Genomic DNA, 26,157 nt, shown 5'->3' on the forward strand with positions numbered 1-26,157 from the left:
AGTGGAATTAAGTAGGCCGGCTTTTATGAAACCGATTAACGAGCATGAATGTTAATCAAAAAGTAGCATGTTGTCATCAGTTATATTATTGTGGCTCATCACAGAATACATTCACAATACAGTGGCAAATAAAGTTATCAGGCAAATTAGGTTTTAACACAGTACATCAAACAATGATAAACTTCATAATAATACATCTGAAAGTTCCTAAACCATTATTTTAATAAACATACTGCTGATGCTGCAGCACCGTGACATTGGATATCATTCTCTTTGAAAAGAGCTGAGTTTGTTATGAATAGAAGACTGGTGGATGTATGCTATTAAGTTGTAAGTTATTAAAAATCCCAATCAGCAGGCAGACTCATCTTGAGAAAGCCACTGTTGGGCCCCTGAGCAAGGCCCTTATTGTTTAGTGCTGCAAGTCACCAGTCGCTGTACTATAAAGTCACCAGTAGGCGTTTGGCAATACTGGTTGCCATAGGAATAACATTTAGCAGTAAGTGGTGCAGCAAGCATTCAAAATCAATCAGATCAATCAATCATTCTGACCTCGAGGCAGATTTGGAGGATGTAGGAGAAGCAGTTTGTGCTCATTGCCACAGATCACATGCGCTTTACTCTCTTCACTCCCATTGGTAGTCGGTGTCGCATTGGTAGTCGAGTCACGCCCACATTTGTTGTGTCGCTGTACATGGGATGTGGTAGCCTAGTGGTTAAGGTGCTGGACTACCAATCGGAAGGTTGTGAGTTTGATTTCCATGTCCACCAGGCTGCCACTGTTGGGCCCCTGAGCAAGGTCCTTATTGCTTAGTAGTATTAAAATAGTAGATAAAATATAAGTCACTCTGGGTAAGGGGGTCTGCTAAATACTGGAAATGTAACATATGGCCTCCAAAGGTTGCTGTCAGTCATGACACCGGAAAGCGCCAGTCCTCATTAAAAGCAAATGTGTCTCCTGTCACTTTGTTGCTGCGAGTCACTGCATTAACACTGTTTCTTAGTCTTTCTCAGGGTGTTTTGATCATATGCAGTGATTAGTCCATTGGAACTGTTAACCTGTTAATTTTACTCTTTTTGAGACTCACAATGGTTAATAGATGTGAAAGCACTTACTTACTGCTCCAGGTAGTATTAGTATCATCACATTTCTGACCTGCATATATGTGTATTAAAAGAATGAAAGCACTCTTTCAGAAATGTATTTTTACAACAGTGCTAATTCATTTTTAATAAACCGTGTCCTCGTCGAGACCTTGAAACCATTGTGTATATGCAGTGTCTTGCTCAATGGCAGGTGGAGCAGGACGGTGTTGACGGCGCTGACTTATTCACAGCAGTACAGAACATTTATCTCAAGCTCAGGATGTTCCCATTATTAGTTCAAACCAGTACGTCTTCAGGGAGCTAATCATAAGCACGAGTTTCTTACCATTTCACTGCTGTGAGCTAAAATGATGTAATACATCACTTCTTGCTATAAAGCTACTGTTGGGATGTTAGTCAGCTCACTGTCTTTTACATTCATTGGCATTTCAATCAGACATTAATACATGCGTGGAGAAATTAGATACTTGAGCCTACAATTTATTATCCTTTCAAGTGATGTCATTCGAGTTGGACGTGGAGCGAGCACTCGGCAAGCGTTGCACGTTTGATGCTGACTTCTCCTTTGTAACGGCTCACTTCAAAACCTTCCACTCAATACTGCTTAGGCATGAATGATTTTGTTGTTTTTGTCCCCTGCCACTAAACATACCACATCAATCACATCAGTTATTATCCTGAATGATGGACAGTTGAGCTTTAACCATCGCCAGAAGCCCGCTCAGCTGCGCATGCAGTTGAACTGAGGTGAGGTTGAATGTACAGTATATTACGAGTCTGTTTCATGTGCTGTGGTTCTCCCATCACATTATCACAAGCAGATCATTGTTGTTGGTGCTCATACTTTAGGTGTGCACTGTCCAGCATTCCATAGAAAAAGATATTGGCTATGTATATCATGTCTGAACACACTTTAAATAATGCAGTAATTAGAGTGATTACTGGTTGTTGGATTCTCTAAGCTTTGAACTAGATTCGTTGTAAATTTGTAATAGCAAAACAACTAACTATAACCTGAGAGGAACATGTACGTTTTTCTCAAATATATTTTAAAATGACCCAGAAAATTAAAGATCCTGAAGCAAATGTATAAAGGACATCATGGTACCTTATGCCCTATAACATGAAATATCCTAGTTAATGAGTTAAGAAGAAAGTGAATCGTTTGCATGCGACTAAGCAAACGCGGAAACAAAGTAGAAACACATACGAAAAGTTGCAAAACTTATTCAGTTACCGTATTAATACTCAGACCAGCAATTATTTATCTATCTTCTCATGCACCCAAAGTCAATTTATCCTGTGTAATAGGCAGACTATCACTAAAAAACTCAATAATTATTACTGGGTTTTGTTCATTAAAGTCCCAATGACAAAGCAAGTTTGGCCACAGTCCGTTCTCAGCATCATATTAAACAATGTAGAGAAGTTTATATACATTTGCCAGACCTAGAGACTTCCAGAACTTGTAAATCAGAATGAAATGTCTCTACATTATGATGAAGCATTAAAAAAACGAAACCAATGTTCTAAAGACACAACACGTTATGACTTTTATAGAAATACAATCAAATGCTGTTAGAAATTTCCTGTAAGATTACAGTAAGGTGTTATGGTGTATATGACAGTTTATCCTGTCTTCCATTATTGTTCATCAAACAGTAAACTAATCGGTAAAGGACTAAAGATCTGAGTGGAAGATTCCATTCCTTTCCAAAACACCATATTAGTGGTCCATGGAATGGTTAATGTATTGTATAATGTAATGTATTCAATGTCTAAAGTTCTTGAATGTGAGTTTCAAGTTCTGTTTTCTGAGATTTGCATTCTGATTTCCCAACTTGTTTTTTAAAGATTCGTAGTCTGAGTTCCAAAGTCTGAGTTCCAAGTACTAAATTCTTATTTCTCAGTTCTAAATACTGAGTTCAGAGTCAGGAATTCTGAATTTAATGTAGAATTGTTGTTTTTCTGCATCATACATTGCATAGAATTGGCAGCGTTGCTGAAACCGTGGCTCCCTCTCGCACACAGCTGAAAAATAAATGATCAGCTATCACTTTATAGCACGCTAATGTTTCCAGTTCCAGCCCTTGAGCTTACTGCCCTTTTCATTGTCATGTTTTCCTACACTAATGAACCTAATTTGTCTTATGATGGTCTTGATAATTAAGTAAATTAGATTTGTTTGGAAAGAAGAAATCATACAGAACTGGGCAGAGGGATTAAAACCCGTAAAACGTCACACCTCAGCCGAGTTGTTTTCCTTCAGCAAACTTCCCAATTTAAGTGAAATATCGACATGACTCTCCTGTCATTCCACATTTTATTCTGAAGATTGTTTGATTCTGTTACAGGAGCAATAGCCCAACCATTTTAAAGTGCTGTCACAGTGTTTTCTCCACAGAGAAACAATATCATTATTCTAGCTGCAGACAAAACAAGAAGAGAGCTGCTCTGTCTGTCATTAGGGGTTTTGGTGACTACTTGCTTCATTTGTCCTTGTCCCGCAGGCCAAGAGCTAGAAAGGGCTGATGCAAATGGAGATAGCAGATGCCCTTCCCAGTTTATGTCAAGACTATGGCTCAAACAAGGCTATGACAGTATTCAGATGCAGTTTTTCGTAACCTTGCTCCCTGTAGCCTTAGAGATCCTCCATAGTGCTTAATAAGTAAGTCAATATAAGTGGGTTCCATCGGTGGTGTTGACAATGGCTCCATCTGCAGAAAGCTAAAGGCTTGGGTGCTGGGCATTCGAGCCACGCTTCAAGAGCAGTCAAATGCAATAAAAGTCCCATTTACAGTTTGTGGAATTCAATCGAAGCTGCCCTCCGTCTGAAAGAGATAAATAGTAGCTAAATCAATTTGCATGCAGAGTATTGCCGAGTATGGCGCAGCTTCAAACACTTCTTCTCATTACATAAGCATTACATCCATAACTGGAGCCCACACAGCTAAACAAGCCAGGCAGCAGGACTATATTAATCCCAGAGAACATTATGCATTTGAGTCCGGATATGCCGGATTCATAATGAAATGCTATTTACCAGTCTAGATGGAATAAATGTGAAGGTAAAATTCAGAAATGAAAACGTCCTTCTTGTCAATTTTACACAATATAGTTGTTTTTCGTCCTCTCACAGTTATCAAGTCCTCTCCATGACTCATCTTTGCATTAAGGTGGAAAGGTTATGCAGGTTATTCAGTTGCAATAATATGCCTGTTTTAGTGGGTTTCACTCGTTAATACGGTTCAGTTATTTCTTTATGTTTTATGTGTGTAGCGCTCATTATTTAGATCACTCAAGGTAGGCAGCATGTTCTGGCAGCGGCGGCTAATTATTGGCCGACGCCGAACGCTTTTTTCCCATTACACATCAAAAATCCTCGGAGAAGCACCTAATGCTGGAGATTGCTGCGTAGCCAGAAAATAGTGTATATCTAAGTGTTTTGTCACCTTAACTCTGCAGCACATGTGAAAAAAGAAAATTCATCTCATATGGTCCTCAGAGAAAAGTGTAATGTGATGCTCTTCCTGCGACATTAGCTGAATGTTTCCATGCTGCCTTTTAATTGAGCTGGCTGCATTTTCCCTGCTTTAAACCAATTGAACTGCTTTTAATATTTAGGGGGCTTTACTGCAAATCGAAGCTAGTATTTCACCACCAGTGGAATTGAAACGGTCAGACTCCAGCTGTGTACATAATTTGAATTTACCAAAAGGAGCCTGAGGATGATTCGGTTATTGGTTTTATATAAATGCACAGGTATGATGACTTTCTCCAGATAATAGGCTAGATAAATTGCACTAAGCCTTATCTTCCATTCGCTCTTATCTTCTGTACATCACACTGACTCCAGTCTCTAACACATGCATCTTTTTTTTCCAAACCAACAATCTAGATTACATTTATACAACATGCTTTATTAAAAAGGCTCGAGGCATGCTGCACAATTGAGAATGCAGTTTTCTCCATCGATCTCACACGGCACATTGTGTCCTGTGCAGATGAGATTCATATTTATGATGCTAAAGCACTTTGTGTCTCTGAGCTCAGTCTGAGCTCTAAGCTGTGTGACAAGAGACGACCCGAACGCATGAGAAATGCTTCTGAATTCTACCCATATTTACTAATAAATGTTCATATAGGTACAAATGTATTTTAAACATATTGGGAAGTGCACTCACTGAACACTTTATTAAGAACACTAATACTGGGTTGGGCTTCTCTTTGTTCTCAAAACAGCCTTAATGCTTCATGGCATAGATTCCACAAGATGCTGAAAACATTTCTTTGTGATTCTAGGGACTTGGATGGTCACTGAACTCGCTGTATGTTAATGAAAACAGATTGAGACGACTGCTGCTTCATGTCATGATGAATTTATTGACAGATCGTACACAGACAGGCAGGGTCAAAGCACGGCAAAACGATATCGAAGGGCAGGCACAGAATCATAAACGAAAAGGCAGGCAGAAGGTCAGGGCAGGCAACAGACAAACGGAGAGTCAGAGTATCAGAACAGAGTCAAAACCGGAAAACAGAATAACAACAGGGAAACACTCAGAATGACAGCAAACGCTAGTCGAGACTTCGCACTGGGGGAAAGTTCAAGTGCAGTCTTTATAGCGTGGGAAATGGGAAACAGCTGGTGGCGTAATTAGGCGCGGGGTTTTGTGGGAATAGTAGTCCGGAAGTGCCTAATATTCCGGCGATGCTTCTCGGTGTTGCCGGCTGGGAGGCGGGGCAGGTGCGTCGACCGTGACAGTAGCTATAAGATGTTTAAATTGTGGCCATGAAAGGAAAGACATAGTGAGCAACAATACTCAGTCTGTTGCATTCTAGTGATGAGAGATTTAGAGATTTTTTAGAGAATAAAATTATTTTTTGACAGATTTAGTGTCATTCATAAAATAAGAAATGCTTCAAACTTATTTATTTATTTATTTATTTATTTTTAGTTTTATTTTTTTCCTCTTTGGAACTACCTCTTGAAATGAGTTTGCCTTTTCAAAACTATCTAAAGACTTAGCTTATCACCTGATTCCCAAAAGTACATCAAATGATGTTTAACTACCTTTCATCAACATGTAATAATATATATTATGCATTATTCATATGTGATTGGTCAGGAGAGAGCTCTGAGATAGATAGATAGACCGACCGACCGACCGACCGACCGACCGACCGACAGACAGACAGACAGACAGACAGACAGACAGACAGACAGACAGATAGATAGATAGATAGATGGGTGGGTGGGTCGGTGGTTGGATGGATGGATGGATGGATGGATGGATTAATAGATAGACGGGTAGGTGGGTAGGTATATAGATAGATACATAGATAGATAGATATATATATATATATATAAATAGTTCATAGATAATTCCTTTTTCTTTGAAGTTTCCTGTAAGGCGATGTTTAATATTTATGGAAGGAGTTTTGACTGTCAGCACTTCGTAAGGGTCAGTGAGTTTTCCATGACAGGAGAATCTTTTTTTGTCTTTTATATGAAATGAGCAAAAACAAGGTTGGTGAGAGAACAAAAGTGATAACTTTTGAAGGACTAACTTGCCTTGCAGATGTTTCACATCCTTATATATTTAAAACGATAAGATTATCGTTTGTCAAGTTGCAGTAATTTCTGTGGCTATAAGAGAAATACAACAGATTGTGACTTACATAATCACAATCTGCTATAACAAGATGACAAACTTCATAGTGGTAACAGTACCAACTTCACTTCAGTAACAACTGACCCACTGCACTGACATGTTAACTAGCTCATCAAACCCATTCGAAACTGGTCCCTTTTGATCTCATTTGCATAAAGAATGAACAGATCATTCAAATCATTCTCCAGATGAGGAAAACAAAAATGTCATACGTCAAAATTGGACTCTTAACCAAAACATTTTTTCAGAGCAGTGGGTAAGTTGTTGTTCTGTCGCAAGCAGCCAGAGGATGCTAGAGAGTCACCACTTGTTGCTAATTAGAGCGACAGTTTGAATGTTGTTACAACAAACTACCTGTTACAGCTGATCACTCTCCCCTACAGTATGTGCTTTCACATATAATACCAGCACTTTAGTTTGGGCTAGAAAAAGCCCTGTCAAAATCCGACTGTGTTAAGCTGTGTTTCTGTTTTTGACTGTCTGTCACTTTCTCCCCCTCTCTCTCCCTCTCTGTCCTGCTTCTGTCTGGAGTGTCTGATTGCAGCAGTTCTGTAATACTAAGTAGACTGGGGCCTACTGGTACTTATCCACTCACGGCAGCACACGTGTTTTCTGTTCACCATCACTCCACCCTGACAGTCCAGCTGGTGCCCACACACACATACACACACAGCCGTTTTTTTTCACTGTTCTATTACTCTGAGCTTTCTACAGGTTTAGCCATGTCCTAGCAGTGCTTATTTCTAGTCCTGGAGATTCTCAGACCTCCCATTGAGTCAAAGATAAGGTGTTTGCTGTCAGGCTCTCACAACAAGGCCTCCCTGCCTGCATGATCCCTGCCTTCTGACAGGTACTTAGCTCAGCTCTCTTCACCAGATAATGCAGACTCATGCTGTGTGTGTGTGTGCATGTTTGTGTGTGCATGTCATCTGCCTCATTCAATTATATCACAGCGCTGACAAGTCCAAAAACGTATTATGGCCGGGAGGTCTATGGATCTAGACGCAGATCAGTGAGAACAATGAAAGTTTATGTTTCAAGTGTCATGAAAAAAGTCCTCAATCCAGCAAACATTTATGTGCAAATGAACCATAACAAAGCATTAAATCACAGTGTGTACATAAGGATATATGCGTGAAATGTGATTCCTTGTAACCAGTCACTGATCTGATGTCATCAGTCTGTTTCTCGTACTCCTTCCACTCCAGACCTGCTGAACAAAGAAGGATTGTATGTATCATTGCAATCCAGACACATTTAAGCCCAAACAAGGCTTCTTACTAGTTTGTTCACATAGTTGAACAGATATATAGAATACAGCTTGTTTAAATGAAATAGTTGCATAATTAAAAGTCAATTATTCTGAGATTTTGTTCTAATAAAAACAGGTCCAAACAACTAAGTACATACAGTAAGTGCATAGTGTTGAGTCTTTTAACTTCGTAGTGTGTGTACTTACACTGAGAAAGCTTTGATTTTAACAGATAGGGTGTCATCTCCGACAGATAGTACTCCATCGTCTGAGTGTGAACATGCTGCCATGCGGCATGGCTAAGAACCAGAATAAATTCTCAAAATACATATTTACAGTATCGGTCTGATATTCTGATTATGAGATACTTCATTTTTTATTTTTAATTCATGTAAAATTCAGACTATTGTCAGACAAGCCTCATCCAGCCTGTGTTTTTTATACGATAATGTTTACAAGTCTTGAGCCTTCCATTAGTAAATGAGAAATACTCTTCCACTAATCATGCCCACACGTCCTGCCAGCATTGCATAATATTTGGAAAAAAGGAGATAGTCTGCTTGCAGCAAATTGCAGTGATTTTAAACAGCATTAAGGATTCCCAGGCTAACTTCTCTAACGCAGCCAGTTTTCTCCTCTTCTCTTGCAAAGATTGTTTGTCATTGCCTGCTTTGTCGGTCAAGTGGTCCCATGTGCTGGAAGCGCTTTATTTCCTGAATCCTCAGTAATTGTAAGCCCTCAGGTATCTTATAGTCTGTCCGAACTTCCTTCCGAATGATCCAAACAAAAGAAAGCAGCCAGCAATGTGACAGTAATAAGAATGGCAGAAAGTTACTACAGTATGTGCTCTGTCATCTAATGTTATTTAACATTATTTAAGATGAGAGATTTTGTTCACTTACTATTCTGATGATCATATTTATGTCAGTGCACATAAAAGACTCCTGAATTATTTAGGCCTGAGGGGGGAAACAGGAAGCAGGATTTTGAGCATCTCTGCTTTTTTCCCCCAGAACACACAACTTCTGGGGCTTGGATAATAATGACACAGCCTAGCAACTCATTTGAATTTGTGCATGTTCACCTCAGTGTCTCTAATTGACATAACTCATATCAGAGCTATGAAGCAAGAAGGTTAATTTGAAGGATTGTTTTGCTTTGTTTTAGCGAATATGTTTCAGTGGAGGCAATAACTAGATGCCATATGGCAAAGCAGCTTAAGCTGAACAAACATCATGCTGAATAGACGTCTCGAACGTCAACCCGAGCTAGCAGCATTTCCTTTCAGCAAATGACACCAGGGACAGAAGATTTTTCTTCTCCACAAACAGTTCGGAGACCATTTTAAACACCTCGTCTATGAAGCCTGCAGTGAATAATGTACTGACAGCTTCAATACATTAGCACTGTCTCGCGATTAAAGTTTGAAACAAAAATAAAGATGCTCCATCCCTCAGTATATTTAGCCAGAGCTGGAAGGAGCAGACAATTGTGCATTTCACCTCTGACGCAGATGTGAGCTGTAAGTTTCCTCCCCGCCTGTGATGTGTGTCATCAGTAAGCCACAGACTGCCTGATGAAAGCCAACATGAGCAAGCAAACTTTCAAAGAGGGTCGACTCTGCCCCGAGTTTCTGTGAGCTCTGTCCCTGGTAGTTTGAGTTCCCTGACTCCTCCAAAGAAAGCACAGCCTTAAATTTGATCAAAGCCCTGGAACTGTAAAGTGGTTTCTCTAAGCCCTTTGTATAGGTTTGCTGACTATCTGTAAAGGGAGTGTGACACATGGGAACTAGAAGCAACTTTGTGTAACACACGCAGAGTGTTTATTTGGGAATTTCCAGAAACGGTGACAGACCTGTAATTGTTGCTGAGAAACCAGAAACACACCAAAACCACAGGAAACAGGACACTATGGAAGCCAGAAGACATGGAACTAGGAACAAAGGGCCTGCGTTGCAAGCGTAACCCTAGCTAGATATAGACACAACAAAGGGGCAAATAAATGTCAGGGGTAAAATAACCCAATCACAAAGCCACAACAGACAGGAGTAAGACACTTTCAGTATGTTATTTCTGTCATACATAAGTAAAGTTCTAACTCTAGGGCAGGTGTATTTCTAAAGGAATATATAGAAATTCCAGCTCATTTTCCAACATGAACGTTACCAAGTATTGCTTAGCTAAACAGTATGTGTTTGGTTTAGGGCATAAAAAAAGGCATTAAATTGTTTTGTGGTGGTGCTTCATGTTATTATTAGCAAGCATAATGAACTTAAAGCAGACCACACACATACAAGTACAAGTACAACCACCCATACTGGTCATTCCTCTTTAAGCTTACTTTTTTCATTACTGACGCAAACTCTGTGAAAGCCGACCTAGTATATCTAGCCATGTAGCTGGTCAATGACTTCCCTTAAGTTAAGTCATTCATATAAATGCATGTGATTGGATTAAAGTGCAACAGAAACTGCAATGATTCATGTTTTTAAAAATGAAAAGTAGATTCACCAACTTATGGTCAGTTTTCTTTATATGTTTATCTTATTCTGTTACAGTATTTAAAAGTGCTTGGTTCAGGCTGTGGAAATCGACTATATGGCCAAATATACAGTATGTGGGCAACTGAGTAACGAACATCTCAATCGAAAAGCACTGCCATTAATATACAGGTTGTTCCTGCTTTACTCTATTAACAGCCTACACTATTCTGGGAAGGCTTTTCCCTAGAAGTTGGAAAGTGTTGGTGGATTTGTTTCCATTCAGCCATAACAGTGTAAGAGGTTAAAGCACCGATGTTGGGTGAGGAGGTCTGGTGTGCAGCCATTATTCCAGTCTAGAACAAAGGTGTTAAGGTCAGGGCTCTGTACAGGCCAGGCGAGTTCTTCCACATTAACTTTGGCAAACTATGTCTTCGTGGATCTCACTGGGTTTGGGCTCACTAGTTCCAGTGAAAGGGAAATTGTACTGCTACAGCATACATAAACATTGTAGTGCAATTGTGAACTTTGTGTACTGTGTGTTTTGGGGAACAGTTTGGAGAAGACCGATGTATGGCTGTGAGGGTCAGGTGTCCACATATATTTGCAGGGTTCCCACGCGTCCTGGAAAACCTGGAAGTCCTGGAAAATTGATGACCATTGATGAAAATTGATGACATAAATTGTCCTGGTAAAAATCTTGTTGTCCTGGAAAATTATTATTTTTAAATATTCTTGATCATTTAAAGAACAGTTTACAACTGGTCGAAACAATTAACGTTAGTAACAGAAAGCGCTCTGTTCAGGGACGCTGAGTTTTGACAGGTTTTTTTGTTATGCTGTTTAATTTCGCTGTGACGGATGACGCAGTCTTGTGTTGGCGGTTTCAGGTGCTAGGAATGGTTTAAGTGCTCGAATGTTTTCAGCAAATGGTGACGGGTAAACAGGTTATATTAACCTTGTTAATCTGAATATCATGTGCAAGGGGATTGCACAGCAAACTAAAGCATGCATGACGACATTGGCCTGAGAAAGGAGAGGGTATTAATATGTGCGGTCTTTTTATTTTATAAATGTTGAAATTTCATTCACATGACAAATTGTCTTTAAAAGTATAGTTAAGTAATAGCCATAAAGTGTACGCTGTTTTTAAGACTTCTGGAGAGAAGAACATATTACTTTAGGCCGCGAATCTGTGAGCCTTGTCTTTTTTTGCTAAATTTGAAATGTCCTGGAAAATGTTCTCTGAAAAAGAGTGGGAACCCTGATTTGGCCACATGGAGTATTTGTGTGGCTGCCGGTTGTTGTCCTCTGCTCTAGGGCATAACGATTTCACATCCAAAGCCAGCAACAGATGTCAAAAAAGTCTCATGTTTCATTGTGAATGCCCAACAGTTACCTGTAAACTGAGTAAGAATCATAAACAGCACTTTATCAGTGAAAGTAGTTCTCTTGTACCTCCATGTATAGTATACTGCATTATCTCATATCAGTTCACACCTTTTCTTTTGCTTTGCTTACCGAAGCAACAAAATACTGGCAAGCCTGGACTCTTACTCTCTGGAAAGCATAATGCCGATCTGCCGTTTCAGGCCGCAGCTAGCGGCCTCTTGGCAGCTCTAGGCAGTAGCTATAGTGCTGAGTCTCATATCGGTGCTGAGCTCGGGTGATTATAATCATTATTTCGAGAACCATCAGAGGTTCTGCGTCGCTGAGTAGGCACACACAGCCGAGCTTCTATTCAGGGCTGCATTCATCAACCTCACAAAGCCAGAATGCCACAGCACGTTTGAAAGATGAGTTCTTTATCAGTTCTCTATTTATGTCTCTATCAGACACAAATACAGCGAAGATGACACAACCTGGATTTATGGCTTTATAATCTGGAACCAAACATCAACTCCTATCAGAGAGGCCGCAGATGTGCTATAAATGCTGTGATGCGTTTGACACTAAAGGCGATAAAAGTGTTAAGACTGAGGATATTACACACTAAGGTGTCACAGTAAACTGTACATTTTCTCACTGCTGTGCAGTTGCTCAATTGTGCACGCTGGTCATGAGTTTACGTGACTCTTTTCCCAAATACGTAGACACTATGAAACTACGGTGAACTTTACCTTTTCAATAGCAGTGCTTGTTTCGGATAACAAGCCAGCATGCCTCGTCTTCAGAATGCGCACGAGTTTCCGCGCTGTTTACTTCTGCAGATAAGGCAGGAGGATGAAATTGTGTTTAATTTTAATGAGCTTGCTGTTCTACAAAAATTTCCAGCAGTCAGGCCATCGAATCAAACCTGCACGGCAGAACCACAGTGCCTGTAATCTCATTTGAGTTTAACCACACAGCACTAAAACAGAAAGCATTACAAATGATATATTTGTTCTTAAAATGTTTATGCATGACAGGACTTGGATTATTTTGCATTTAAAGGCAACGATTCTGGGTCTGAGGAACACTTGTGAACGGCTTCACACTTGCAAGCATGTTTGAGGGAGCTTTTACACTATAGTGCTGAAAATATCCTAACATTATTCTAGAGATCCTATGACTTGGATGTAGATGCCCATTTTCTGATTATAGCAAGTTTTCTAAGAGGTTCATTACATAAGCAGTGGCCTACAACCTTTCTCACACACAAATTGTTCTGGATCTGTTTTTTAGTCTTCTCCTGATTCAATTCCACTGATTATTCACTTTGGCTCGACTTAATTTCTCCACTTACAGACATTACTGATCACCACTGGCTATAATTATATTTTGCCTCTTAACAATGATTACAATTTGTCTCTTTATTATTCCATTATCATGCACAATATTTAAATAAGTCACATGTCTGTTGTAGAGAAGAGTTTCCCTTGTGGCTATGTGGTGAAATAGAGGCTGCTAATGTGACTGAGACATGAGTCAAACCGTCCTGGCCCAAACTACCTCCCTGTGGACGGCATTTTCACAAGGGCAGAACACAGCGGGCAGCACAAAGACTTCCCAAATGTCTGATCCCGAGTCTTTTAAATTACACGGCTGGTAAATGGCGGCTTGTTACAATTGTCCTGTGAATCATAACGGTGTATGAATAATATTTTCCATTGTGTTTTTGCTGCCTAGATTTGGAGTGTATGTGCGTCATGCACATGGTATCCACTGTCCATTTCGCACCCTGCCATCTGGAACGAAAACACCTCCAGTAGCACGGCTAGAACTGACACACAGCCCAGTCATTATTTTCCCCGCTTATGACAGGTCAGGAAAGTGTAGACAGACTCGACCCAGTTTTTTTTCCACACATTGTCCATACGCAATGAGGGGTTGTTAAGGTATGCCCTGGGCTGTGTTTGCTTCCACTGTCACAGTTTCTACTGCTGGAAGTAGAGCAGCTGAAGGTCCCACAGGGCTAGTTTTGTGGTGTGTGGCTGTTATGTAACGGGCGTAAGGGGGGTTTTGAGAGCGGCCTGCAGTGTTCTCTGTGCACTAATGAGTACTGATTACCAGCCTTGTAAACAAACATGAATTAGAACTCATGCATTTACTGCAAAACCACATCCAACCTCTCAGGATTCGGTATCTGTAAAGGCATGGACTTATTGATTCATAGCAAAAATGGTTCAGCATTTAAGTTTTATATCGAAGAGCTATTAAAGCAGTTGAAATTGAAATAACATTTATAGGTATGCAGATTGTGTACACTGTCTACTGTTAAACTCATTGTCAGAATCAGGGCAAAGACCAGGTGACATTTTAACAGTCTTATAATGTCCAATTTGTGATGATCCTGTCCACACTGTAGCCTCAGATTCTTTTTCTGTTCTTGGCTGGCAGGAGTGCAACCCAATGTGGGTCGGTGAAGGTTTTCTGCTCATCACGTTTGTGAAAACTGGTTATTAGAGTTACTGAGTTCTTTTCAACTCAGACTAGTCTGGCTGCTCTCCTCTGACCTCTCTCAGCAGCAAACAGAACTCTAGAGACTGTTGTGATTGAAAATCCCAGGAGATCAGCAGTTTCTGAAATACACAAATCCTTTCGTCTGGAGCCAACCAACCATGCCACAGCCAAATTTACTGAGAAAACATATTTCCTCAGTTCCAATGTTTGAAGTGCACATTAAGTTCAAGATTTGCACGGTTTTAGACATCGCACTGCGGTCACATGATTGGCTGATTAGATAATTGCATGAATATGTGGAGGTGCAGGTGTTGTTTCTACATGCAGACAAGATGTCCAAAACAGGCTTTGACTGTAACCCTTTTTACTAGCACACTGACAGTCTATTCCTACCGAATGGAAATCAGCTTATCAGATATTTTCAATCTGTTTTACCTCTGTTGATAAACTTACATAAAATTTTAGTGGTTGAAGATAAAAGAGAGATGAAATGGGTTTGATGTCACCATTTACTTAAACTATTTAAAGATTTGGGTGGAAAAAACCCTATGAACCACTTCAGATGAATATAGTTTTTTAACATTAGGCTAAATAAAATAGAAATTCTTCTCAAAGGCTACAAATTCTTAAAGGTCTTCTTTCATATGAGCCATTAATCTTTACTGTGGAGTAGAAAATTACCAAGAAATGCAATGCTGAACACGGACATAACTAAACTAATAGGTGCAAATTCTATTTTTTGGTTGTCTTTATCATTTCAGACGAATTTACTTTATCTTGAACGACACAGATTTGTTTTATCTGTCACCGAGTAGAGTAAAGGTTGCCGTTAGCATCTGACGGACTGTTAATCTGGATCACTACTGTACAGGCTTCTTAAAAATAGTAAATAGGGTGACAGTAAAGGAGGACAACATGGTGGCTGAAAAAAATCAGCAAGATTTTCCAGGTGCTGCAGTTATTATGAATATTAATCTCCCCAAATTTATTCCTTTATATCCCATATGAATCTCTCTTTTATGAAAGATTTCAGAGTGCACTTCTTATCTTAGAACTGAGCTACAGATTATAGCCTATTGTACTTTCACATTTACACTGAAATGAATTAGGATTCTGTTTTTTCATATTTGCGTTCGTGTGCATCGAATCTGTAGACTTTGTGTGGTTCGATGTGTAGAAACAATTAAACATTCATTTTAAAAAAAATAAACATTTTATGAAACATGTAGGGGGGCACGGTGGCTTAGTGGTTAGCACGTTCGCCTCACACCTCCAGGGTCGGGGTTCGATTCCCGCCTCCACCTTGTGTGTGTGGAGTTTGCATGTTCTCCCCATGCCTCGGGGGTTTCCTCCGGGTACTCCGGTTTCCTCCCCCGGTCCAAAGACATGCATGGTAGGTTGATTGGCATCTCTGGAAAATTGTCCCTAGTGTGTGAGTGAATGAGTGTGTGTGTGTGTGCCCTGCGATGGGTTGGCACTCCGTCCAGGGTGTATCCTGCCTTGATGCCCGATGACGCCTGAGATAGGCACAGGCTCCCCGTGACCCGAGGTAGTTCGGATAAGCGGTAGAAAATGAATGAATGAATGAAACATGTATGCGCTAAGAAATAAATGGCATTTCCTGTTCAGAATGAAAAATATATGAACGTAACGTAAACAGCAATGTACAACCTGAGAGCTTGGAGGATTTAATACCCCGTCTAAATTTGGAGGGTTATGGAAAATTCTGGATTCTCCATTGTACTTAGTTGTTTTTTTCTGCTCTCAGGATTTTGTGCGTCACATGAGCACACTCTATTCTTTAGGATGTGTTTGTGTTTGTGTGTGTGTGAGAGAGAGAGAGAGAGAGAGAGAGAGATTTGTTTGCTACATAAACAAAAGATTGTGCTGATAAGACTTGTGTTCTGCTTCTTTATTTAACATTATGAAGTGCTCATTTGTGTTCGTGCTTATCATGCACATCTTTTCCCAAACAAGGGAGAAAACAAGGTAACGAGATTAGCGTGAAACACAGACCGTCCTTCATATCTCTGTTTCAGTCCCCTCCTAACTCCCACCATAAATGCCCCAAGGAATATAGGCTATTTACGTAGTTACCCAATACCCAATAAACAGCCTTAGTGTTTCAGCTAATTTGCATGTCATGACCGCTGTATTATAAGGTTATAAACCTGTTTTTTGTTTTTTTTTTTTTAAAAAAAAAGGTTCTCACATCCAAGATAGCTAAATTAACATATTAATTTACATTAACAAATCCTTGACTCCTCAAAAATTGAGTGAAATTTATATTTACATGAAAATTAGTACATTTTTGAAAAGTGAAGGTGATTCTGTTAGATCAACCGAGCTGAATGATTCTGACCTGTACACTCATCAATCTTTTTGGATTTTTCTGACTGTATTCTCTAAGCTATAAAACACAAACATGACACTTGATATACATTAGAACCTGCAGTAGATGTTTAGGTACAGTCACAGATACCTGTGCTATGTGACGTTTAGCCACGAGTTACACCTGGAAGATCTGTTTATTAAGCATAATCCATGGCGCTAGCTAATATCAGTGAAGTGTAGTGCTAATGTTATCTTATGCCAGCCCCATTAGTATCTTTCCACTGCACTGGAGACTTCCAAATCCTGAAGGATGTTGATACGCCGTAGAACCAGGGAGTATATTAAACATTCATATTACTATGCTGGACAATATGTAGAAGCTCCTTTTACTTTCTCCTCAGCTCAGAATATCTAAGCTTCTGTAAGTTTTATGCAAAAATAAACGAAAAAGAAACATAGCAAAATTCTAGCTGGAACTTTACGATAATGGTCACAAAGTGTTAAGCAAAGAGTCATTACTGTAGTAGGGATAAAAACGGGTGTGTCGGGGTCATTATTATGAAGGGTTGCATCTAGACTGCCACAGTATCTGGTTTGGTACAGCTGATTATCCAACCTTTGAAATGCTGCAACAACACACCTCATCTGCAGGAGCTTCCTAATGACCCGTATGCTGCCTGTCTGCCTATAAATGACATTTGGCTGCTTAAAATGAGGTCTATATCGATTTGGCCCCGTAAAGAGCTGGCTTCTTAGAGAGTCTCTTAATCATAAGTGACAGAGGCCCCACAAAGATTTGTCACTCCAGTGCACTTTCAACGGGTTCACAAGCCACTCCAAAGACGTACATTAGCATTTAGCTGCCTCTCACTAATAGTGAAGCATTCGGAAATGAGCGGTGCATCTCACCCAATCAATAAGCACTTTAACAGCCAGCTACACTGAAGCAAGTCCTATTAACACCTCGATTAACACATTTTGCTCAAGATTTTTAAGATATCTTGCTCGTGTGAATTCGGTAAGACAGAGCTGCCTTCCTGTGAAGTAGAACAGCCTATGAGCTCATGTACTGTAGGTTGGCAGGTAATCTTTACAGCCTCTGAGCTCACCTTATTGTGCGTAAAAGGGAATTCAGTTTGTGGGCCAGAGCAACATCAGGCCATTACATATTTAACTGCAGCCATTCCAGTTTAATTCTCATAGCCAGCCGTAGGGCTGTTCAGCCCACATAATCAGCCAAGTGTTTTTTTTCCATCGACATTATGCCCCAAACCTCCGCCTAGCACAATCATTCATTTCACACAGCCCACACAGAGGCTGCTCTTAGCCGGACTTGTAGTCTGGGATGCTGTTTATTCAAGTAGCTACAACAGACCCAGGTGCATGGCTTGCAATTCATACCTAGCGTTTTCTGCATACCAGGAGGAGACACACAGGAATGTTTTTCATTTTTTGTTGTTTATAAGGTTGCTTTGTGAACACACAGAAACTCAGTCTCTGTTCAGTTTAATTCGATTTTGTTTGCATAGCAGATCATCAGAAGTATGGATATAGATTGACGGAAATATATATACAGTACTGTGCAAAAGTTTTAGGCAGGTGTGAAAAAATGCTGTAAACAAAGAATGCTTTCAAAAATGGAAGTGTTAAACATTTATTTTCATAAATGAGCAAAATGCAGTGAATGAACAAAAGAGAAATCTAAATCAAATCAATAGTTGGTGTGACCACCTTTTGCCTTCAAAACAGCAGCAATTCTTCTAGGTACACTTGCACACAGTTTTTGAAGGAACTCGGCTGGTAGGTTGTTCCAAACATCTTGGAGAACTAACCACAGATCTTCTGTGGATGTAGGCTTTCTCTCATCCATCTGTCTCTTCATGTAATAACAGACACACTCGATGATGTTGAGATCAGGGCTCTGTGGGGGCCGTGCCATCACTTCATGCTGGTTTGAAGGCAAAAGGTAGTAACACTGAATATTGATTTGATTTAGATTTTTCTTTTGTTTGCTCACTTTGCATTTTGTAAATTGACAGAAATAAACACTCATTATTTATATTTCTGAAAGCATTCTTTGTTTACAGCATTTTTTCACACCCGCCTAAAACTTTTGCACAGTACTTTATATATATGCGTTAATGAATTTTTCCCTAATGAGCAAGCCAGATGCCAGTGTGGCAAGGAAAAAATCCCAGAGACGACCCAAGAAAGAAGCCTTGAAGGGACCGATACGGGTGTAAATAATTTTCTTTTAAAGCTGTATACTATAAGCTCAAAATGGAATTGTGTTACAGTGTATTTATGTGTTTATGACCAACATATGACTCTAAGCATCGGAGTCAGTTCTGAATTCAATGTAGTTTTAAATAGAAATCTGTTTGTCTCTATTTTGACTTGACTCTTCATGGCAATTGCAGTCCTAAGGCTATCCAATGGTGAACATCCACTTTCATCTTCATGGTTTCACTGTGGTACCATCTACAGTAATGTCATGTATCTTAAGGCTGTGAGTCCATCCTCAGCAGCAGTCAGTGATTCACCAACCAGACGTAGGGCATCATCAGTATGTGTAGCTCAACAGGGAGCGAGAGAGATTATTAGATATGCTTGTTGTTATGTAATGTTTAAGTGGTTGAAGAAAAAAGAAAAAAAGAATTGTTATCATCATTCTTCTGTGTCTTCTGTAAGTGCGCATGTCAATCCATCGCAGGACACCATAGACACATACATTCACACCTGGGGCAATTTAAAGATGCCAGTTCACCTACCAGCATGTAAAAAAATCATGAAAACGGATACAGACACAGGGAGAATATGTGAAACTTCACATAGACACAAGCCCAAGCTCTGGATGGAACCCTGGGATCCATAGCTGTGAGGCAGCACCAGTACACACTGTACCAGCATGCCGTCAGACAGAATCTCCACAGCAATTTATTACTTCATTAATCCTTATTGAGCATGCATCATTATTTAAGTAGTCATTATTTTCTTGATTTATTGCCCCACGTCAGTCTAAAGCTTTGTGCTGTTATAAATTGTGTTTAAAAGTAAAGCGATAGTGCAGTTAAGGTGTAAGCTTCAGCGGTGGACTTTGCATGTTGGCTGATATTTTTCTCAGAATGATTTTACTAACAAAAGTCCACTGAATTCAAGTCCACATGCTCTCCACACTTCACAGTGAGTGATTCATAACTTTCCAACTCTCTTGCCATTGGCCTTGTTTCTTTGTCCATCTGTCTTTTGGTATATGCAATTTTCTGTGTGACTAACAGTGCTGCAAATATTATTAGAATAATACTTGGATACACTATATGTTATTTTGGTCATTAGTTTGCGGATACCCACATGCGGGCCCTCACCAAACTGGTGCCATAGAGTTGGAAGATGTCTAGAATGTCTTTGAAGGCTGTAGCTGTACAGTGTCTCTTCACCGGAGCTAAGAACCCTAAACCTGTTCCAGCATGACAATGCCTCTGTGCACAAAGGGCAAACCTTGGTTTGCCAAGGTTACTGTGGAAAAACTGCAATGGCCTGTACAGAGCCCTGACCTCAACCCCACAGAACACCTTCACAGAACAACATCAGAGAATGACCTCATTAATCCCCACAAATCCCCATAAAATTTTGTGGAATGCCTTCCTAGAAGAGTTGCGATTATTATTATTATTATTATTATTATTATTATTATTATTATTATTGGGGGGCAGGGTGGCTTAGTGGTTAGCACGTTTGCCTCACACCTCCAGGGTTGGGGGTTCGATTCTTTTTGCATGAGTTTGCATGTTCTCCCCGTGCTTCGGGAGTTTCCTCCGGGTACTCCGGTTTCCTCCCCCAGTCCAAAGACATGCATGGCAGGTTGATTGGCATCTCTGGAAAATTGTCCGTAGTGTGTGATTGTGTGAGTGAATGAAAGTGTGTGTGTGCCCTGCGATGGGTTGGCACTCCGTCCAGGGTGTATCTTGCCTTGATGCCCGATGACGGCTGAGATAGCCACAGGCTCCCCGTGACCTGAGGTAGTTCGGATAAGCGGTAGAAAATGAATGAATGAATTATTATTATTATTATTATTATTATTATTATTATTATTATTATTATATTTTTTTTTAACTGACTAAAAGAGGGATGAAATCTGGAATGAGATGCTCAACATACACATAAAGGTCTGATTGTGGATAAGTCCACAAAACTTATTTCTTTATATCATTCATTCATTCATTCATCTTCTACCGCTTATCCGAACTACCTCGGGTCACGGGGAGCCTGTGCCTATCTCAGGCGTCATCGGGCATCAAGGCAGGATTCACCCTGGACGGAGTGCCAACCCATCGCAGGGCACACACACACTCTCATTCACTCACACAATCACACACTAGGGACAATTTTCCAGAGATGCCAATCAACCTACCATGCATGTCTTTGGACCGGGGGAGGAAACCGGAGTACCCGGAGGAAACCCCCGAGGCACGGGGAGAACATGCAAACTCCACACACACAAGGCGGAGGCGGGAATCGAACCCCAACCCTGGAGGTGTGAGGCAAACGTGCTAACCACTAAGCCACCGTGCCCCCCTATTTCTTTATATCTTATGAACTTATCTTCAACTAACACATGACCAGTGACAACTAAAGATCAGAATGACTCCTACATCTATCAAGTCACAGCGAACGCAGAGCTATCAGGTCCTGTATTGAATTGACAGTGAAAGATAAATCCCTTGTGGTTAGCTTTCATTCTCACATGAAAAAGAGCTAAGGCTTCTTAGAGCTCAAAGAGCTTGGCAGTCCATCTGTAATCAGCACCTCAACTATTCTTCGGCCTTTCATATTTCCTCTATCTCTGTGAAAGAGCTAAACAGCACTGTATGTTCAGTTAATACCACATGACACAAGTCATCTAGATGCTGATCGTGTTGTGTTCACTCAGTCCTTGCATGTCCTCCATTTCAGCCCTTTTTTCATTACATTAGTTTGTGTTGTCAGTTGCTTTAAACCCAAAAGCTGACCTGTTTCCGCTACACCGGGTGCTCTATAAAGCCGTTCGTCATACACAGTGTCGTCCATGACACTTCTCACACCCATGCACTTCCGTCTTAGGCCAACATGACGATGTGTTGATGACTTGTTATATAAGCAGGACACATGTCAGGCTTCTCTCCTGCCTCGAAAAAACGTTTTGCATCTCACATAACCATCGTGCTCCCTGTCATCAGAAATGTTATCCCCATTCTGTCACTCGGCTCTTTGTATTGGACTGTTAATCAGTGGCTAGAAATATGTCAGACTGGAAAAAAACATGCTTTTAAACACATCCCATTCATCACACTGAAAAGGCACACTGGAAGTTGTGTATAGATGGGATCAATAACTTCATCATAGTGCATAACCTTGAACAAAAATGCCTCCCGACAACAAAAAAATAGACCAATTTACTTACTCTGTTGTAAATATGTATTGTCAGCACAGATCAATAAGTGCTTTTGGCTTTGAAGGTCTTACAATATGGCCCTTTGGCGAATGTGCTTTCCTATTCCATCAGCTGGCTTTGGTCGCTGGCTTTCATGTCTTTCATGCTATGAGATGAAATGTGTCATGTCCAGTCTAAAACAAGTATGTCTGGCAAGTCTAACAGGTTTGAATCCTTTGATGGGTGTGTCTTGAGGCTCAATGTGTGAAGACCAACAGAATATTATTTTCCAATGTTTTTATTACCCAAACTCCTCGCTGGTTCAGTTATTTTTCAATGCTGGTCCCTATAAGCTAGACCTGTGCTAGTTCATAGGCCTAGCAATGTGGATGGCAAGGGCAGACGTCCATCTCTGTATACATTGATGTGAGTTTAATCTGCTTTGACTTTGATAAATGTCCCTGCCAAAGGGGTCAGTTGTAATTCTCAGAGGTTGAATGCTGGAGCTGGATCACAAGTGCTTTCTGTGGTATTGTAGTTCTTGTACACACTCTAAACACAAACAGCATTTACCACTGCTCCATCTGTGCTTTTTAGTGTGTTTAAGCTATATTTTGTCTTTGAGTCAAACAAGAATGTGTCATGCATCAGGGAATGGTTCATACACACACACACACACACACACACACACACACACACACACAAACCCACACAATGACCTTATCATGAGAAAGACTTTCTGATTGAGTTTCACAACAGGGGACCACTGACTGGGAACATAAACATACATGAAACTGCAGAGTGTGCTATTGTCGTCTATATTTCCATCATTTGACCTGGGATGGGAACGGAAGCAGGAAATAGATTTCAAATGGAACAATGTCTTGATATGAGAGCGATAAGAGTCCTCAGAACGGATACAGTGAAATATTGCTGATTGAGTACGGCCAAATGAGTGACAACTGATGGAAAAAAGTACAGTATATACTGTACATATACGTTATTTCCCCATATTCAAATACAGTAAATGTATATATTGCATGTACACAGTGTTAATAACCCCAGTGTTACACTCATACCAGCAGCCTATGCACTTATATATTGGCAGTGAATTTCGGTATAATATGGTTGTAACTATTTAATATTAGACTACAAAAATAGAAATATATTTAAAATTAATCAAGGCGTATTTGGTACGTTGAAAAAAAAAAGGTTTTCTTATAGCAGATTTGTCTGTTTTTTAAAAAAAAAGGAAAAAGACATTAGAAGTGGGCATAAAGAGATGACTGGCTTCCCATTCCGCAAATGGTGCACCTCTGCTTCATACCCAGGATTTTCCAGCTGAACTCCGGATCACAGCCCTCACCAGCATAAAGGGGTTACACATTTAGACATTAGTAGTAATTCTTTTGTTGAACCTTAATAATAATAGGTTTGCATGTAGGCTTTATTTAGATGCACGCTCATCTTACAGAGTTTACTGGGCTGTTTTGATTTTTCCCTACACATTGCTACCCTATAAAATCCTGAACGTTTGTAACACAGATTGTACCATAGACACACTGGCAATATTGTCACCATTTGCTTGCAGTTGAAAGATTTTTGTCTGATAGAGGATAAGAGAAAACAAGCAAGAGCAAAAGAATAAAACCAAATGACGTTCTTGCTTACTTTTAAATGTTATTTGAGTACACGTGAATATGAAGGCTTGTATATTACAGCTACAGTGGGAGCTGGTAGTTTCCTATTATAGTTCCAGTTTGTGTGCGTGAGTGTGTGTGTGTGTGTTTGTAGTTGTGCTGTGTGAAAGTGTAGCTGTGAGTGTGTAGGTGTAGCTGTGTTCTGCTGTGTGTGTGTGTAGTTGAGCTGTGTTAAAGTGTAGCTATGCCTGTGTGAGTGTGTAGGTGTAGCTGTGCTGTGCTGTGTGTTTGTATGTGTGCGCGCGTGTGTGTGTTTGTAGTTGTGCTGTGTGAAAGTGTAGCTATGCCTGTGTGAGTGTGTAGGTGTAGCTGTGTGTGTGTGAGCGCACGTGTGTGGGTGTAGCTGTGCTTTGCGTGTGTGTGTGTGAGCGTGTGTGTGTAAGTGTAGTTGTGTGTATGTGTGTTAGTGTAATTGTGTGTGTGTGTGCGTGTAAGTGTAGTTGTGTTGTGAGGTGTAGCTGTGCTATGTGTGTGTAAGTGTAGTTGTGTTGTGAACTGTAGCTGTGCTGTGTGTGTGTGTGTGTGAGCGTAAGTGTAGTTGTGTGTATGTGTGTTAGTGTAATTGTGTGTGTGTGCGTGTAAGTGTAGTTGTGTTGTGAGGTGTAGCTGTGCTATGTGTAAGTGTAGTTGTGTTGTGAACTGTAGCTGTGCTGTGTGTGTGTGTGTGAGCGTGTGTGTGTAAGTGTAGTTGTGTGTATGTGTGTTAGTGTAATTGTAATTGTGTGCGTGTAAGTGTAGTTGTGTTGTGAGGTGTAGCTGTGCTATGTGTGTGTAAGTGTAGTTGTGTTGTGAACTGTAGCTGTGCTGTGTGTGTGTGTGTGTGTGAGCGTGTGTGTGTAAGTGTAGTTGTGTTGTGAAGTGTAGCTGTGCTGCGTGTGTGTGTGTGTGTGTGTGAGCGCGCGCGATTGTGTGTAGTTGTGCTGTGAGGTGGGTGGAGTCTGTCTCTTTCCTGTGATTGTCTCGCGCTTTTCCTCTCCGCGGTGCCTCAGTCAGAGTCGTGCGCCGCTGCGGAGCTTCAGGTTTCTCGACAGCTGAACAGTGGAGACGCTCCCACACCGACTCCTGCACCGTCTTTCGTTTTATTTACTACCAGGCTTCTTTCAAAATGACAGAGGAAAAGGATGGTCGACGTACAAAGCTGGTACGTTCACGTCTCTAAACGCTTGTGTGTGTTTTCCCTCATAGGAGACATGAAACTGCTTGAGCTGTTTAAACTGTTAGCTTAGCTTCTTTTACTAAAGGACCAACATTACACATCACCATTTACCGTTTACTACATTTAAGTTAGAATTCGAGGCTTTAGCATAAGTTTTATTCTCTTTTAAATCATTTTATTCGTTTGTAATCCCACACTTTATGTCACCTCAGGAGCAAAAATCTGGATAAACTAGACGTTAAACCTTATAGTATGACGTGAAGTCACGTCTGACAGTTCTGTTTAATTTAACGTCTTTATATTTAATTAAACGTCTTTTTGTCAGTTACAGAGAAATCCCTCACACTCAGATCACTGCTTTACAGATTTGTACACATTCAGTAAACTGGCTAGTTTTCATTAAAGACTCTTTTTCCATTAAAATGTCCAGATCCTGGACCTTTTGTGATTTGGGTTCAGTATCAGATCTAAATATTTAGTGCTTAAAGTAAAGTTTGTACCCTTAAACATGAGTCTGACAGTGAACTGTACCTGTAAAATAAATAAATAAATAAATACACACATATATATCACTCTGGGACTCCAGCAAATCTAAAGCTTTTCTAAAATGATTGCATGTCAGCCTTCAATATATCAATATCAGTAGTTAATTTTGCACGTCTGTCGTTTTTCTCTTGCAGACAGGAAAAAAGTGTGGTGCTTGTTCATTTTCCTGTTTTTTTGTTTCGTTTGACTAAAGCCAGATTTACACTGTGCAATTTCAGCAGGCGTATAATATAAGTTTATTACATCCCACACTAGGAAATGATCTCAATCAAATTGAGGCTGAATTCTATAACATGCTGTGCAATAACATGCATATGCTCAGTGTATAATAACAATACAATGCTGGATCATAGTATCATAAAGATCTAGCGATAGACCTGCTTACGTCATCAGTCCAGGCCCGTTCGAAAATGGGGTTCAATAAACAAACTTTTAATTCGAGTTTGAAAAGAAATAAGGATATTTGTAGCTGTCTTGCCGTTTCATGTCTTCCTGCACTCTCTTATTATTGGTGGCTTTTATACGAGCATCATTGCAACAATCACACTGAAGTTGTGTCCCAAATGAAGTATTACTTATGTATTTTTACTTGATTGATTTTTAATACATAAGAATT

The 26,157-nt window shown here is 40.1% G+C and overlaps 1 protein-coding gene across 8 annotated transcripts in view; it reads left to right on the forward strand.

The window, feature by feature from the left end:
* Positions 1–26,157, forward strand: part of mid2 (midline 2) — a 113,829-nt gene that overhangs the window by 27,723 nt on the left and 59,949 nt on the right. For 2 of the 8 annotated variants that reach the window (XM_060884648.1, XM_060884655.1), the window contains exon 1: positions 24,819–24,980. The exons of 5 other annotated variants lie outside the window; for them this stretch is intronic. The gene's annotated coding sequence lies outside the window, so the exon portion shown is untranslated. Of the gene's footprint in view, positions 1–24,818; positions 24,981–26,157 lie in introns of those variants that run through there. One more of the 8 variants, XM_060884649.1, reaches the window with a different exon arrangement.

This window comes from Tachysurus vachellii, chromosome 13 (genome assembly GCF_030014155.1).
Source record: "Tachysurus vachellii isolate PV-2020 chromosome 13, HZAU_Pvac_v1, whole genome shotgun sequence".
NCBI classification, from domain to species: Eukaryota; Metazoa; Chordata; class Actinopteri; order Siluriformes; family Bagridae; genus Tachysurus; species Tachysurus vachellii.